The sequence below is a fragment of the Leopardus geoffroyi genome, chromosome A2, assembly GCF_018350155.1.
Source record: "Leopardus geoffroyi isolate Oge1 chromosome A2, O.geoffroyi_Oge1_pat1.0, whole genome shotgun sequence".
NCBI classification, from domain to species: domain Eukaryota; kingdom Metazoa; phylum Chordata; class Mammalia; order Carnivora; family Felidae; genus Leopardus; species Leopardus geoffroyi.
This window is the reverse complement of record NC_059331.1, coordinates 165,626,182-165,642,106: the sequence shown is the minus strand read 5'-3', so window position 1 is coordinate 165,642,106 and position 15,925 is coordinate 165,626,182. Positions and strand designations below refer to the sequence as shown.

At 50.3% G+C, this 15,925-nt stretch overlaps 1 protein-coding gene and 1 long non-coding RNA gene across 3 annotated transcripts in view; one reads left to right on the top strand and one right to left on the bottom strand.

Annotated features, from left to right (window-relative positions):
* Positions 1-15,925, bottom strand: part of DPP6 (dipeptidyl peptidase like 6) — a 950,988-nt gene that overhangs the window by 840,950 nt on the left and 94,113 nt on the right. The window lies entirely within an intron of this gene.
* On the top strand, positions 5,266-9,428 carry LOC123607152. The gene is made up of 3 exons (XR_006716667.1): positions 5,266-6,444; positions 7,130-7,188; positions 7,949-9,428. It is a non-coding gene; the product is annotated as an uncharacterized LOC123607152 (long non-coding RNA).

Below are 15,925 nucleotides of genomic sequence, written 5' to 3'. Positions count from 1 at the left end.
CACACCGCGAGAGCGTGACCGGAGCCGAAGTCGGACGCTCAACCGACTGAGCCACCCAGGGGCCCCAAGTCTTCATTTTCTGACCGTCCTCGTAAGGAATCCTGTATGGAGATCCCTGAGACGTGCAGGCTTGGAGTGCATCTGAAACATGCTGAATGTATTTATTTTAAATACAACGTTCTTCGAAAACGAGCCGTATAAAAGGACTGGTCTATACTAAGTTCTGTCCCTTTGTTGTGTAACTGCAGTCACTCAAAACTTGTGTCTGTCCCTTTGTACCACAAGTAGATCTTTAGTGATACTCTGCTATCGGCATTTTCCTATCCACGTCCACAAGCAAGTAAAATCAAAGCATCCAGACACCGAATCTGTCGCTATTTCCGGAGTTGGGCTCTTCTCTCGCTGTGCCCAATGATTTCACACAAGATAGGTAGCCTGGATGTTTCCGTTTAAAACCCGTAACTATACCTTCAGCTTTTTGGTTAAGTCTGTTGTTTCATCCTCTATGAAATAAACAAGACGTTTCTGTGCCATTCACAATGTGTGCTGCCAGAAATACAGACGACTGGACTAGAAACTTCCAAAATTCTTTAGAATTCTAACTCCCAACAGGCACACCGAATCCATTCTATAGCGCCGTGTGCAAATGTTTCTCCACCAACTGTATCAACAGCAAAATGTTTTAAGTTTCGCTGTCTCACATGTCAACTCACATTAAAAAAAAAATGTTTGAAATATCCATTTTTGTTGTCTTCCATCAGATTAAACGCTGCCAGCCTACAAGTTCAGTCTAGGGATCGGAATCTCTTAAAAAAATCACACAAAAATAAATCTGAATCTATTTCCATGAAAGCCTTATAGATATTACTTTTTATTTAAGTTTATCTATTTTGAGAAAGAGAGAGCGTGCACAGAGAAGGGGCAGAGAGAGAGAGAGAGAGAGAGAGAGACGGGGGGGGGGGGGAGGGAGAGAAGGGGAGAGAGAGAATGAATCCCAAGCAGGTTCACTCCACACTGTCAGCACAGAGCCCGAAGCAGGGCTTGAACCCATGAACGAGGAGACCATGACCTGAGCCAAAACCAAAAGTCAGACATTCAACTGACTGAGCTACACGGGTTCCCCATCTTCCAGATAATTACGAACGCCTGTATTGCCCTCCACCCCATATCTGTTTGCCTAGTGCATTAGTCAGGGATTTTCAGGGAAACACAACCCATTAGACACATACTATATATCTCTGTATATATAAATAAATTTATAAAAATATCTATATACCTATAGATATATAGGCATAAATAAACACCTTGGAAGGAGTCAATGTTGCAATTCAAGTCTGAAAAAACCTAGGAAGGAGCCAATGTCGCAATTCAAGTCTGAAGGCAGTCCGCTGCAAAATTCCTCTTGTTCAGAGGCCATGAGTCCTCTGTTTCATCCAGGCCTTCAACTGATTAGATGAGGCCCACCCACATTATAGCAGGCAATGTTTTACTCAACACCCACTAATTTAAATCTTTTTTTAATATGAAATTCATTGTCTAATTGGTTTCCATACAACATCCTGTGCTCATCCCAACAGGTGCCCTCCTCAATGCCCATCACCCACCCCCCGCTCCCTCCCACCCCCCCATCGGCCCTCCATTTGTTCTCCGTATTGAAGAGTCTCTTATGGTTTGGCTCCCTCCCTAACTTTTTTTTCTTTTCTTTTTTTCCTTTTTTTCCTTCCCCTCCCCCATGGTCTTCTGTTAAGTTTCTCAGGATCCACATAAGAGTGAAAACATATGGTACCGGTCTTTCTCTGTACACTAATTTAAATCTTCATCTCATCCAAACGCCCCTCAAAGGAACAGCCAGAATAATGTCTGGCCACATAGCTGGCTACGGTGGCCCAGTCAAGTGGACACACAGAATGACCCACCACACCTCGGTGAGACAGCATTTACTTCAAGTTTTGTTTACCAATACAATTTCTCGTGTTTCATGACTGGGATCCACTCTTCTGAACGTGCGCCAGTCTGTCTGTCCCTCTTTATGCGAGAACCTAGAACCACATGTTCAGTTGTGATGTGGTCGACACAGAAGGCATAAGAGGGCTCAGCCCTTAAGTATTAGCGTTTGTCACAGCGAACGAGGTTTGACAGTAATTTAATAAAAGCCTCTAGTATATGTCTTCTGCCTGGATACAGATCTTCATAAAAGTCGGATGTGCGTGCCTTTTAGTTCTCCTAAAATGCATACCGTTTACTTGCATACAAAGAAGCACATATAACCCTTCTTTTCCTCTTCCTACTTTATTTTTTTATCAACGTCATGAAGTAAGCTTCTCTACCCAAGCTTCACGATGGCTTTTCGTTCTATCGCTTCACAACTATTTGCTTTTCAAAGCTCTTTGGTATTTGGTCCCAGGACCAAATCTTGATTCAATCTTCACTTTCCAAAGCTGATTCTGCGCCCCAGAGCCCCCCGTCAGTGCCCCCGCCCCCCCCTCCTTGTTTCCTGACCCCTGATAAGCACATCTTTACAGGGAGTCAAATGAGCCCGTGTGCCTCACGTAAGGACCTTAGACTTCTCTCACAAGACTCACAAACAACAGATACCCAAGCTTCCCTGAAACCTCATTTAAATGTCTTGCTCTGTCACTCCTTGCAGTGGAGGCAAATCGCCCATATGTAGTGATTTAATCCCCCTTAAGAAATATTCATCCTTGTGACATTTTCATTTTGCCTGGGATCAGAAAGTTGGGAGAATCGTCTTTCTCACGTGTCATAACTAATACCGTCGATACAAAACCTCAAATTTGCGAAATCATCCAACACTGGACTGTAACATCTATGCTGAAACACTGACAGTCTCAATCTGCCTTTCTGGCAGGATGTATCAGCCTTGTAATTAAATAATCCATTGTGTAATCAGTTGTACCCCATTTTGCCGCTAGAACGGAACCCCAGGAGGGAAAGGCAGGATTCTATTTTGCTCGCTGAGCGATCCCCTGGTAGACCATGATACCTGCACGAGAGACACTCAACAGATTGCGAGCATACGTGCGTGACACCCTCGGTCGTTCAGGCGACGATGATGGCCAGTGACAGTCAAAATGCTCACTGTTACCCCAGCCCGACTGCTACAATCACCGAGCTTTTTTCTTTTTTAAGTTTTTTTTTATGTTTTATGTTATCTTTTGAGAGACAGAGAGGGACAGAGCATGAGCAGGGGAGGGGCAGAGAGAGGGAGACACAGAATCCGAAGCAGGTTCCAGGCTCCGAGCGGCCGGCACAGAGCCCGACGCGGGGCTCGAACCCACAGATGTGAGATCAGAACCTGAGCCACCCCAGGCGCCCCCTACGATCACCGAGCTTTTAATGAAATCGTTAGCACCCAGGGTCAGTTTCCTCCCCTCTCCTGGCCCAGGTCTACACTGATAAGGAACAGACAAACTACCCCAAGTGAAAGGAATTGGGAAACGGTGGAGAAAAACCAGGGTCCGAGAACAACCTCGACTTGGTTCTCTGCGGAGCGAACTCTCCTCCCATCTGCCATCCCCCGGGACAGCACACAACACAGGAGCCCCTCGGCCTGCCCCGGACACGGCAGCGGGCAGCTTCCGAAAACAGTTAAAAGCCCCACCAACCAGAGTTCTCTCCCAGTTACGCAGCAGGCAGGGCACAGCTGGTGAACCCTTGTGACCCTGCAAGGCCTTCAAGAACCAGATGCTGCAACAGTAACACAGGCCCTTCATCGTGGGACCGACCCGAACAAAAGCGGATCCAAAGGTGATGTGGTGGGGGGCGAAGATGCGAAAAGGAAAAGGGAAGGCAGGGGCACGGCCGACACAGCTGAATTCTTAGGGACGCTTCCAAATAAATGCCCTGGGCGTGGCCGCAGCAGCCGCGGCATCAGTATTTTACGGAGTGAGCACTTTTTTTTTTTTTTTTTTTTTTTTTTAATTTTTTTTTTTCAACGTTTATTTATTTTTGGGACAGAGAGAGACAGAGCATGAACGGGGGAGGGGCAGAGAGAGAGGGAGACACAGAATCGGAAACAGGCTCCAGGCTCTGAGCCATCAGCCCAGAGCCCGACGCGGGGCTCGAACTCACGGACCGCGAGATCGTGACCTGGCTGAAGTCGGACGCTTCACCGACTGCGCCACCCAGGCGCCCCCGGAGTGAGCACTTTTGTGCCGTATCGAGACTCCGCCCTCCTCGCCCGGGAGACGTGAAGCTGGACCCTTTCTCCTAAGGTGACCGCGTCAAGCTGCCCCCATCGGACTTGGATGATGACCGGCTTTCTCCCTTCTACCTCGGCAGGAGGCAGCCTTGGATGATGACCTGGGCGGTGTTCCGACTGAACTCGTTCGAGCCTCATTTGATAAATGGAGAGATTTCCTCCATCCAGGGCTCATATGGGAGTTTAGCGAGACGCAGCGTAAAAAGTGCCCACCTTCTTGCTTGCCACGCGCTAAGCACTAAATAAATAGTCGCTCTTGGAAGTAAGGCTGGCTGGATAAACAAGGTGCTGGGCCCCCTCCCTTCCTCGCCCCAAGCCTTAGCCGCAGCTCCCTCCCACACTAGGGTGCAGGACCCCAGTGCCTCTGGAGCACAGCAAAGCCCGCTCTGCGTTATTCTTTGGGGCGTGCCTCTTGCTGTTAAATTCTTGGAAGAAGCGATGGTTCCCCCCAGCACCAGTGTCCTTGGCAGTCTCCTGGTCCTCAATTCTGCCTAAATCGTGCTGACATCTCAAGCACTCAGCCTCCGTAAGCCTGGGACGGGTTCCAGTCACTCCTGGTGAGTGTCCGTGGTTTTGCTGGCTGTTGAACAGGTTACTCATTTCAATGTTCTGGCTTTAAGGGCAAAGACAAATTTAAAAAAAAAAAAAGGCTTAATTCTCCTCATTGAAAATACAGTCCGCCCCTTGAACAACACGGCGGATAGGGGCCCAGGCTGACACCCCAGAGCGTCGAAACTCCGCACAGAATTTCCGACTCGCTGAAAATTTAACTCCTGACCACCTACTGTTGACCAGGAAGGCTTACCTAACGTAAACCAATGACTGACATGTGTTTTGTGTGTTGTATTTATACACTGTATTCTTACAATAAAGGAAGCTAGAGGAAAGATTATCAAGAAGATCATAAGGAGGGGCGCCCGGGCGGCTCACTGGTTAAGCGTCCGACTCTGGATTTCGGCTCAGGTCACGATCTTGTGGTTCATGAGTTCAAGCCCTGCATCAGGCTCTGCACTGACAGTGTGAAGGCTGTTTGAGATTCTCTCTCTCTCTCTCTGTCTCTCAAACAGAAAATCGTAAGGAAGAGAAATACAGCTAAGTACCGTACTGTATTTAGGGACACTAATTCGCCTCTAAGTGGGCCCGTGCAGTTCAAACCCCAGGGTCAACCGTAGGGGAAATCTTTCCCTCCTCTGCTTTTTCTTACCAAGTTCACCTCGGAAAAATGAGCCATTGTGAGCATTTTCTCATCTCTCTGAAATGTATCCTTTTGAGGACGAGATGGGCCTTTTGTTGCCGGACCGTCTTCCCAAGGAACGCGGGAGCCATCTTTCCGAAATGCAAACGTCAAGGGAGACCCTCCCACCCTCCCGGTTCCCGCGGGGGGACAGGGGCCTCCCGTGAGCTGGTGTCAGCCTCCCTCCGACACGCACACTTCCTCCCGTCCCAGAGAGAGGCGGCTCCTTCCAACAAGGTGGCGGAAGTGGTCACCCCAGTTACCAGGTGGGTTAGGATGAACCGTGTCTGACCGGTGGTGCCGTGAAAGGCCGCGGACTCGAGGACTAGTTCCCGCGTGTCAGGAAACACGGGTGACGCAGGTGGTGTCGGCTGGACTCCCTGGGTGGTCGAGTTTCTTCTTGAAAGTTCCTCGATTGCCTAGAATACGCATCTCATTCGGGCCTCTTATTCACACGACAAAAGTGGTTGTTTTCTCCACTATGTTTGTGGACAACATTTCTGGGCTGGAAGATTCTGTTTTTCATTCTATTTCTCCAGCACATTCCACCCGGAACCTTCCAGAAGTCACCTGGCTGGCATTCCTGCTCCGTACTACACCGCGGCACACGTGTCTCTGCTTGTTTGTGTTTACGGGCAAGGAGCCCAAGGGAGGAGGGACGGCGTATAGACTGAAGGAGTCACAACGGCTTTGACAGTAAGAGGCATGGGTGCCAAGGCCCTGGGGCATCCTGACTCGCCTCAGCAGGGCTACCTTCGGAGGATGAAACGTTCCTCCCCCAAGCAGCACAGGGCAGTCCCTAGGTCAGGGACAACACAGGCCTGTATCTCTCCGCGGTTGGTCTACAAGCAAGACTGAGTTGAACGCTGCCATTCCCAGCCTCCTTCCAACTGGTCCTGGCACAAGTGTGACGAGATCTCATCGAGAAGCTGGTTCTTCGTGATCACCCCTGACCCATCTTTGTGAAGCCCTCTCCCCACCTTCCCACGTTAGCCCTCTCCCCATCTTCCTGTGAGAGCCCTTTCCTACCTTCCTGTGATAGCCCTCTCCCACCTCCTGGTGATAGCCCATTCCTCTCCTTCCTGTGATGGCCCTCTCCCCTCCTTCCTGTGATGGCCCTCTCCCCTCCTTCCTGTGTTGGCCCTCTCCCCACTTTCTTGTTAGTCCTCTCCCCACCTTCCTGTGTTGGCCCTCTCCCCTCCTTCCTGTGATGGCCCTCTCGCCTCCTTCCTGTGATGGCCCTCTCCTCTCCTTCCTGTGTTAGCCCTCTCCCCTCCTTCCTGTGATAGCCCTCTCCCACCTCCTGGTGATAGCCCATTCCTCTCCTCCCTGTGATGGCCCTCTCCCCACCTTCCTGTGATAGCCCTCTCCCCTCCTCCCTGTGATGGCCTTCTCCCCACCTTCTGGTGATAGCCCATTCCTCTCCTTCCTGTGATAGCCCTCTCCCCACCTTCCTGTGATGGCCCTCTCCCCACCTTCCTGTGATGGCCCTCTCCTCTCCTTCCTGTGATGGCCCTCTCCCCTCCTCCCTGTGATGGCCTTCTCCCCACCTTCTGGTGATAGCCCATTCCTCTCCTTCCTGTGATAGCCCTCTTCCCACATTCCTCTGCCTTGCTTTCTGAAGGACAATCCCCCCTAACCATCGCTGTGACCGTTCCTCTCTGATTCTGTAGCTCCCCCATTAATGTGATCTGGGAGAAGAGGGTTTCAGCCTTTGTCCGCAGAGACTTCTGTAAGTACCTCCCTGACTCCACAGTACTTTTTTATCCCTTAAATTCGAACTGAATCCCTTGTCCGGGGAACTAATCTCCAGGAAAAAAGTCCCCTTCTAGTTTACTTGCAGGGTGGTCCTGAAACAATTCTAAGCACTTGAAGATTTTGGGTCACAGAGAGGCTTTGGGAATGCATTAACTGTCATTAGCACTGTTAAGGCAACAGCCAAATTTTTAAATTTGCATAAGAGCATTTTAACATCATCTCCTTTATATGTGCTAAAGAAGAAGGGGGGGGGGGGCGAGCCTTTGTAGTAGGCTTTAGAAGAGTCTTATCTGCAGTAATTAACATTTCCTAGATGTCTAAGAAAATGAATCATTTTAAGTAATCGTAGCTAAAAATAAACTTTAGAACAAAGTGGGAAAATACCCAATTTCTCTTTAATAACCAAAGTCAAAAATGAAAGCCATGTCTTTAACCCTGGTCCCCCGCCCCCCCCATGTGGGCACCCTGTCGTGAATCAATTTAGAATGAAACTGGGAAGGAAGATTATTTGCGGTGATAACTCACAGACTCGCTCGCTCCCAAAACGCAGGCCACACAGAAGGCTGAAAAGAAAAGATGGGAATTGTGTGGTGTGAGCCCAGATACAAATTAAGTGTCCCCACGGAACAGAAGAAAGAGACACTCTCCTCCTTTTCTTTCAGAATTTCCTTCTCTGTCCTTTTCAAATCTTGTTTGTATGGAAATGCTTTTAATGGCTAAATGCCTCTGGCCAGTGTCTCCACTCAGAAACGCCGCCTCAAGGACCCAGGAGCTGAATCTCTGAAAAGTAATCGTGGAGAAAGATCCGCCTCACCTCCCGGGGTCTCGGGGAGACAGGGGCCTGACTCGTCCCGGGCTCCAGGCAGCAAATGCGACCCGACAAGGAGTGGCCCCATCTGTGGCTACACACAGGAGAGATTTCTGTCTTCGCAGGGGGGCTGAATGTTTATTCAATAATGAAATGAATTTCTGTGTCTTCTGCCTCTGTGATGAGGCTGTCTCGGCTGGGAGGAGAGTTTGCTTTTCATTGTATTTCCCCACCCGGGGCTTTGCCGTGCACCCAGCGGTCCTGGCAGTCAGCGAGGAAGGTTGTCCAAGGCCCGCTGGCCTGGCCGCTCTGAGCCCGGTCAGCCGGCCAGAGCCCCTGGGCACGCTGCTGGCTGCTGGTTCTCGGAGACACGAGCGCAGAAATTGAGAGGATGCCATTTAGAAAGGTTTCTAGCAATTTTCACGGAGCAACTGCACAGCTTCGGATCTAGGAATACAAAATTTGGGTTTGCATTCTGTAAATCTCCCAGCTTTCTCATTTTTTTCATTTCTGTCGCATTTTACAAAAGTCCTCATCCATAATGGAACGGAAATGAAAACAAAACCAAACCAGACAAATGAAAACCAATGCCCCTTCCCCAGTCTGAGGACTGGAAAATTTAGAAGCAGACTGTAGCATGCGCCAGAATCAGCCGTTCGAGTCCGAGGCTGCGTCCCCCCGACCCCCGTCTGCGTTCCTGGCTCGGCAGGCCCGGGTGGGGCACATTTCTTTCCCAGGCGATGCCACCTTGTTCACGCTGCTGGTCTAGGCACCACATTCTGAGAACCACCCTCCAGAGAGTGTTTCAAAGTCCTGATGCCTCTGGCTTACCTCTCTCTCTCTCTCTCTCTCTCTCTAAACAATAAACAGTAAAAACAAAAACAAAAAAAAATCCAAGACTGAGGTGGGCCAATTTTTCAAGGAAATCTGCAGAGACCATGGCATTTGCCACCTAGTTTGACAAGGTGACCAACGGGGCGTCCTGCTCTTTCCACAAACCAGGCAACTCTTCAGTGGCTTTGTCAGCAGCAGGCCTCTCAACTCGAACATCTTGACTAGGAAAACATTCCGGAAAAAGACAAGCAAGCAAGCAAGCAAGCAAAGAGCGGAGGGAGGGGACAGCGGACCCGCGTGGTCGGCCCCCTCCGGACGCGCGAACGTCGAGGAAGATTTCTTCCAGGCTGAGGCTCTGGTGGGAGGGGAGGCTGGAGGGGACAGCCCTGTTCCGGGAGCTTGGCACCCAAGTTCCCACAAGGGTGGCGCACCACAGTCGCAGGCGGGAAAGCCGGGCTGGTTGAGGGCATCAGAGGGAGAAGCGGCAGCCACGGGAGAGGACGCCTCTTTCCGTTCGCCCTTGAGCTTCTGTGCCCGGGACCTGTGGGCACCCGCGGAGTCCCGGCGCCTTCTCTCCGTATCTCCTTCTTTTTTTTTTTTTTTTTTCAACGTTTATTTATTTTTGGGACAGAGAGAGACAGAGCATGAACGGGGGAGGGGCAGAGAGAGAGGGAGACACAGAATCGGAAACAGGCTCCAGGCTCCGAGCCATCAGCCCAGAGCCCGACGCGGGGCTCGAACTCCCGGACCGCGAGATCGTGACCTGGCTGAAGTCGGACGCTTCACCGACTGCGCCACCCAGGCGCCCCCGTATCTCCTTCTTTTAAGTGATCGTGAATCATCACCCAGGTTTCACAAAGCCAGCTCTACAGAACGCGAGGAACCGCGCAGGTGTCTGAGCTGAATGCACACGCAGATCAGTGGCCCCCACGTCGGAGGCCACCGCGCACCCAGGAGTCAGGCGCCCCGGATTGTTGCAGAAACCAGAGCGGGTTGCACCCCGGCCTGACCGCCGATCACACCGCGGTGGTGGAGGGCCCCTGGCGCGCTCACTGAGGACAGCGCGGACGGTGCGTCCTTCCTCCCAGGGTCGGCGGACAGTTCTCCCCCAAGGCTCCGTGACCATTTTCCAGCCTGCTTCTACTTTCTGGGTAGACCCACTCGGCGCTCCACTGCTCGCGGTTTCTTCCCCTCCGGTTGCCGGCCCCGGCCACCTCCTTCCTGGCCCGCCCAGCTTTTGGAGACCACACTCGTTCTCCTCCATGCTACTGCTTTCCACCAGCTGGCCAGGGGCTCCCCAGAGCAGCTTTTGTAACTACCGCCAGGTCTGTGCGCACAACCGGCCTCTGCCGACGTGGCCTTCCCACGTCCAGTGGCTGCCCAGAAAACAGTGCCCTGTGCCACCACATTGCACGGCGTGCTCGCCCACCACACGCAGAACACATTTTAAAATCCGTCTGCATTAACAACTCAGACAACAACAGATGCTGGCGAGGATGCGGAGAAACTCTTGCCCTGCTGGTGGGAATGCAAACTGGTGCAGCCGCTCTAGAAAACAGCGTGGAGCTTCCTCAAAAAATTAAATACAGACCTACCCTACGACCCAGCAATTGCACTACTGGGTATTTATCCATGGGATACAGGTGTGCTGTTTCAAAGGGACACATGCACCCCCATGTTTATAGCAGCACTATCGACAAGAGCCAAAGTATGGAAAGAGCCCAAATGTCCATCGATGGATGAATGCATAAAGAAGGTGTGTGTGTGTGTGTGTGTGTGTGTGTGTGTGTGTGTGTGTGTGTGTATGGAATACTACTCAGTGATCGAAAGGAATGAAATCTTGCCATGCTCAACAATGTGGATGGAACTAGAATGTATTATGCTAAGCCAAACAAGTCAGTCAGAGAAAGACAAATAGCATATGATTTCACTCATGTGTGGAATTTAAGAAACACAACAGATGAACATATGGGGAAGGGAAGGAAAAATAAGAGAAAAACAGAGAGAGAGGTAAACCCTAAGAGGCTCTTAAACACAGAAACAGACCGAGGGTTGCTGGCAGGGTGCTGGGTGGGGGGAGGGGCTCAATGGGCGATGGGCACAAAGGAGGACACACGTGGGGATGAGCAATCCCTGGGTTCTACTCCTGAAGCCAGGACTACACTGTATGTTAGGCAACTTGAGGTTAAACAAAAAATAAATTAAAAGTACAAAACAGTAAAATCTGTCTCCAAGCACCGTGAAAGGCAACACAGGTACAGCAAAATGCACCCAGTATGAACATACAGACATAGAAACCATCGTTTTGAAGCAGCCTGTGTAAACTCTGGGCAAGCATCTGACCCCTCCCCACACTCCAGAAGCCCCCACATGCCTCCCTCCCCCCACACGGTCCCCCTCCCCCAGTAACGGTACTGTGATTTGCACCATCAGAATTCCCTTAGTTTTTCTAAACATGCTATCCCATCTACCAAGGACTCTACCTCAGTGTCCCTCAGTATGACATTTCAGCTTTACCTGTGTTGAACCCTATATAAACGTAACCATACTGGGAGCCTGGGTGGCTCAGTCGGTTGAGCGTCCGACTCCGGCCCAGGTCATGATCTCGCGGTTCGTGGGTCCGAGCCCCGCGTCGGGCTCTGTGCTGACGGCTCAGAGCCTGGACACTGCTTCAAATTCTGCGTTTCCCTCTCTCTCTCTCTCTCTCTGCCCCTCGTCCGCTCCCGCTCTGTCTCCCTCTCAAAAATGAATAAACAGACCAAAAAAAGGCAACCATACACAGTCTCCTTTCTGTCCTGGTTTCTTGTACTCAGTTCAGTGCTGTGTTTGAGAAGGTCCCTGTGTCTTTGAACATCGTGCCCCTTCGCTCCTGCCACTGTCTGCTACCTCGTTATATAAACACACCGACAGCCACGAGTCCTACTGTTGATGGGGATTTGACCGGCTTTCCGTTTGAAGCTCTAAACCTTCCTGTACGTGTCCCCTGGGGCACGTCTGCACGATTTCTTGTGGGCACGCACCTTGCAGTGTGATTCCGGGTGACATCATCAACGTCATCAGCTGCAAGTTGCAGCCCTCCCCACGATCTGTGTGCAGGGCTCTCACTGTTTCACGTCTTCGCCAAAATTTAGTGTTACAAATCTCTGAAAAAATGGTAGACTTCTCTGGGCACCTGGGTGGGTCAGCGGGTTAAGCATCTGACTCTTGAGTTCAGCTCAGATTGTGATCCGGTGGTTGCGAGATCGAGCCCCTGGTCGGGCTCCGTGCTGACGGCGTGGAGCCTGCTTGGGATTGAGCCTCTCCCTCTCTCTCTCTCTCTCTGTGCCTCACTCCTTCACGTGCGCTCTCTCTCCTCTCTCCTTCTCTCTCCCTTTCAAAACAAATAAACTTATGAAAAAAATTTTTTTAATGTTGGATTTTGCATTGGGTGTTTTCTCACTGTGATTTCAATTTGCCTTTCCCTAGTTATGCTAATGTAGTTGAGGGGCTCCGTGCATTTCTATAAAAGCCCCCTGGGCCCAGAAAAGCACTGTCCCGAGGATGGAGGGCCCTATCAGGCTGATGCTGTCGTGAGGACCAGACTGCCCTACTCTAGAGCTCCCAAGAAAGCCGATGTCTCTGCAGGTGGCTGGATCAGGGCTGCCCTGTGGCTTGCGTGGCCAACGAGGGGACAGGCGGCTTTCGTTTCCCGATGTTGCTGTGAACAGGCTCCTTTTCCCTCTGCACAAGAAGGTCCTAGGACACAGATAACCTTTTGTCAGGGTGTCCTGTTTTTCTCAAGGAGACAAAAAGGTGAATGACAAGTAGTTGGAGCCTCTTGCTTCCAGGTGAGGCTGAACCACTCCATCCAGATCAAACAGAAAGACAGAGACCTTGGAAGGGAACACCTTCTGTCAGCTAGACAGAAATAATACTTGCTTTGCAAAAGGCTCGTTGCTGTCATATTGTTGTCATAGAGTTTTGCAGGATTGCTCTTTCCTTTTCCGTAAGCCAACCAGAGTCGGCGGTGAGTGTCACAGCCCTCCACCGGTAACCCTCAGCCTTCCCTCCCTGGAGATTTTCATAAAAGATTATGCTCCACTCTGAAAAGCCTGCGTGTGTTGAATATATCCCGGATTTACTCACAGCTCTGCAAGTTAATCTTTAACCTTTGCCCCTGGCGTCCTTAAACAGGAGAAGAAGAAATAACAATAAAATTGGAAGGAACATGTGGAAGCCTGTGAAATTGCAAGAGATAGCAAGGGTTGGATAAAGAGGTGTCTCTACCTGTTAAATGCATGGTTACTTGGATCACACTTTTAAGTAAGTTGAAGGCAATAGAGAGCCTTTTCCTGGGAAGGGGCCCACGTGACAGCCGCCTGAACTTCTCAGAGACGCTGGCTTGTCCTGTGAAGCAGGAGTTAACCGACTTTATGTAGTTTAAAGGTTTAGCGCCAGGACTGTGGGAAGTCACGTGAAGGCAGGTTTCGTGGAACCATAAGCAACACCATTCCAGCAAATAGAACCTGTCAACAAAGGCAGAAGTTTCCAGTCCCTGGATGTGTTCCAGAAAGGGCTGGAAATCCTACAAGGAGATGTCATTCTCGATGATCTCCAGGCCCTCTCCCATCTTTCGGGCTCTGGGTTTCTTTCCACTTGTGGCAGGGAAGAAGGTTTCTGAAGGTCGGCTGCAAAGTCCTCTCCATCCTGCTCAACGATCTTGCCGTGTCTTGATTCTTTCAGCCACGAAACAGAAATATCTGTCCTGGGGCACAACAGGTTGTGCTACTATAATAAAATAGAGTATGTGAAATTACTTAATAATCTGCAAACTGTAAGTTATCAGTTAGGTTTGAAATGGGAAGCGCGGGATCTTAAAAACATATGCACAGTTTAGAGTCCTAGAAGAGGAGCAAAAAAAAAAAAATCCTCTTATAAAGAAGTCTTCCCAGGATTTGATTTGATCTGATAACCAGAAATTTCTGGGGAACTAGTATTTAACCAGAAACATATTTGGTTTTCTGTTGTAGATAATTATAGTTTTATACAATGCGTTAATTCTTTGTGTGTGTGTGTGTGTGTGTGTGTGTGTGTGTGTGTGTGCGCGCGCACATGCCTGAGAACGGAGAATTTAGTCCGTAACGGAGCCCTTTTTGTAAGAAGGAGAGATTTGGGGCCTGAAGTTCATTAACTCTCATTTCTCAAAAACATAGGGTAAGAAGGTTTAGGAAGTTGAGCTGAATGTGCCCAGAGTCAAGGATGTACCCAGAAACTACACACTGGCTTCAGGCGCTGTAATCATACATGACTGCTGGTCTCATCTTCCCAAGTTCAAAGCTGGGTTCCCAGTAGTAAAGGTTTTACTACGCGTTGTTCATACATAACCAGAATCATAAAATGAGGGGCATTCGTCTGGTAGGCTGGACAACAGAGAGAGGAAAATCTTACTTTTCAAGTACCATTACCGTGAAGAAAACATGATCAGCCCTGGGTCCCTCCCACGCAAGACCCCATCACACCCCACGCACAGCTGATACCCTTCCAGGCAGGTCTCTCGGCCGGCCCAGCTCGTCAGAGATTCCTTTCTGTTTTCACAGATAAGTAACACCAAACTGGAAACCAGAACATCCTTGGCAAGGCTGTTTATTACCGCGTGGTTATGTTCTCTTAATAGCTAAGGAAGTCAGGAGATCAAAGTGACTGTGCCCGCAGAAGTTCTCATCCAACAAATCCACGGCCCTGCCTCCGAGCTCTGGAAGCATTTCCACCTGAGAAACATGTGTCGCACACGCGTGTGCACAGACGTACCCGTGCAGGCACGCACGCCGCATTCCGCCTGAGCGGTCAAGGCTTATGGATGCCTGCTGTGGACTTTGTGACTTATGGGCACACATTTCTGCTATCTATCGTCTTTGTGTACAAACAGCGACAGACACACTGCGAGAGTGACGAGTGAGCTGAGCTGGAAGGCGCCAGGGAAGTCGGTGCTGAAGAAATTACAATGCCAGCAAAATGTCTGTTCTGGCGCGGACGGGTACTTCTCAAGCACGTCCTCAGGTCAGCGTATGGAGGAGACAGGGCTCCCCTGGCTGGGAAGAGGGAGCAGAAAGGGACTTGAGGGATAATCAGTCTCTTCAAATTCCCTCATCTTATGCGGGAGGACACGGAGGTCCAGGGAGCTGCCTGCAAAGGACACTCGGAGAGTGGCTGGAAAATTCTAGAATTCCACCTGCTGGTCCAGGAGTTATGCGCTGTTACCCACCTTGTTCTACTTGCTCCATTGGGTTTGAAATACACTTTCAGGTAGATCACAGACAAGTAATAGAGTATCCTGCAGTGAAAAGGACTGCTATCTGTGGGTGTGAATCAAAGGGAGCTTCCTGGGTATCCCGGTTCTTCCCCAACCCCAGGTGAGAAACGGAAAACAAAGACACAGCACGTCCCCTCAGCTCTTCCCCTGGGGACTCTGCTTTTATTCCCTCTCCTCATGTGTCACTCCATCCCCAGCTTCCCATTCATCTTGCTTGCTCCACAACCCAATACACCAGACTTGACTGTGCCCTTCCGCGAACCAAAATGGCTCCCTATAAATGGTGGCATTAATTCCTTAGACGCTATTGACCCTGTTTATTTTAAAAATTCACATTCCATCCAGTGGCTCTCCATCTTGGCTGCCCAACAGGAGCACTATTGAACATATCGACACCCAGGGTGCCAAGGAGAGCAACGACATCAGCTCACCCGGTGAGCATGTGCGTGCATGTGCACAGGGGTGTGGAAGGGCCACAGCTATCCTTCAATCATCACTAAGTCTCCTCTGGTGATGCAACCATTCAGCAAGGTTGAGAACCTCTGCCCTCAAACAACCATTCTGAACTCTGCCAGCCCACTGGACCACCTGATGTCCTTGGCTTTGTCAAAACCACCCTGAGGATTACATCATCCAGCCGATGCTAAGACCTATGGACCCACGTGGATTTTCAGACCTTCCTGCCACCTCTTGAATGAACCCCCTTCCCCATCCTCACAGGAAGCCACAAAGGAAAAGGGAATCCTGACTTTTATCTACCTCTATACTCTTGGCTCAGGA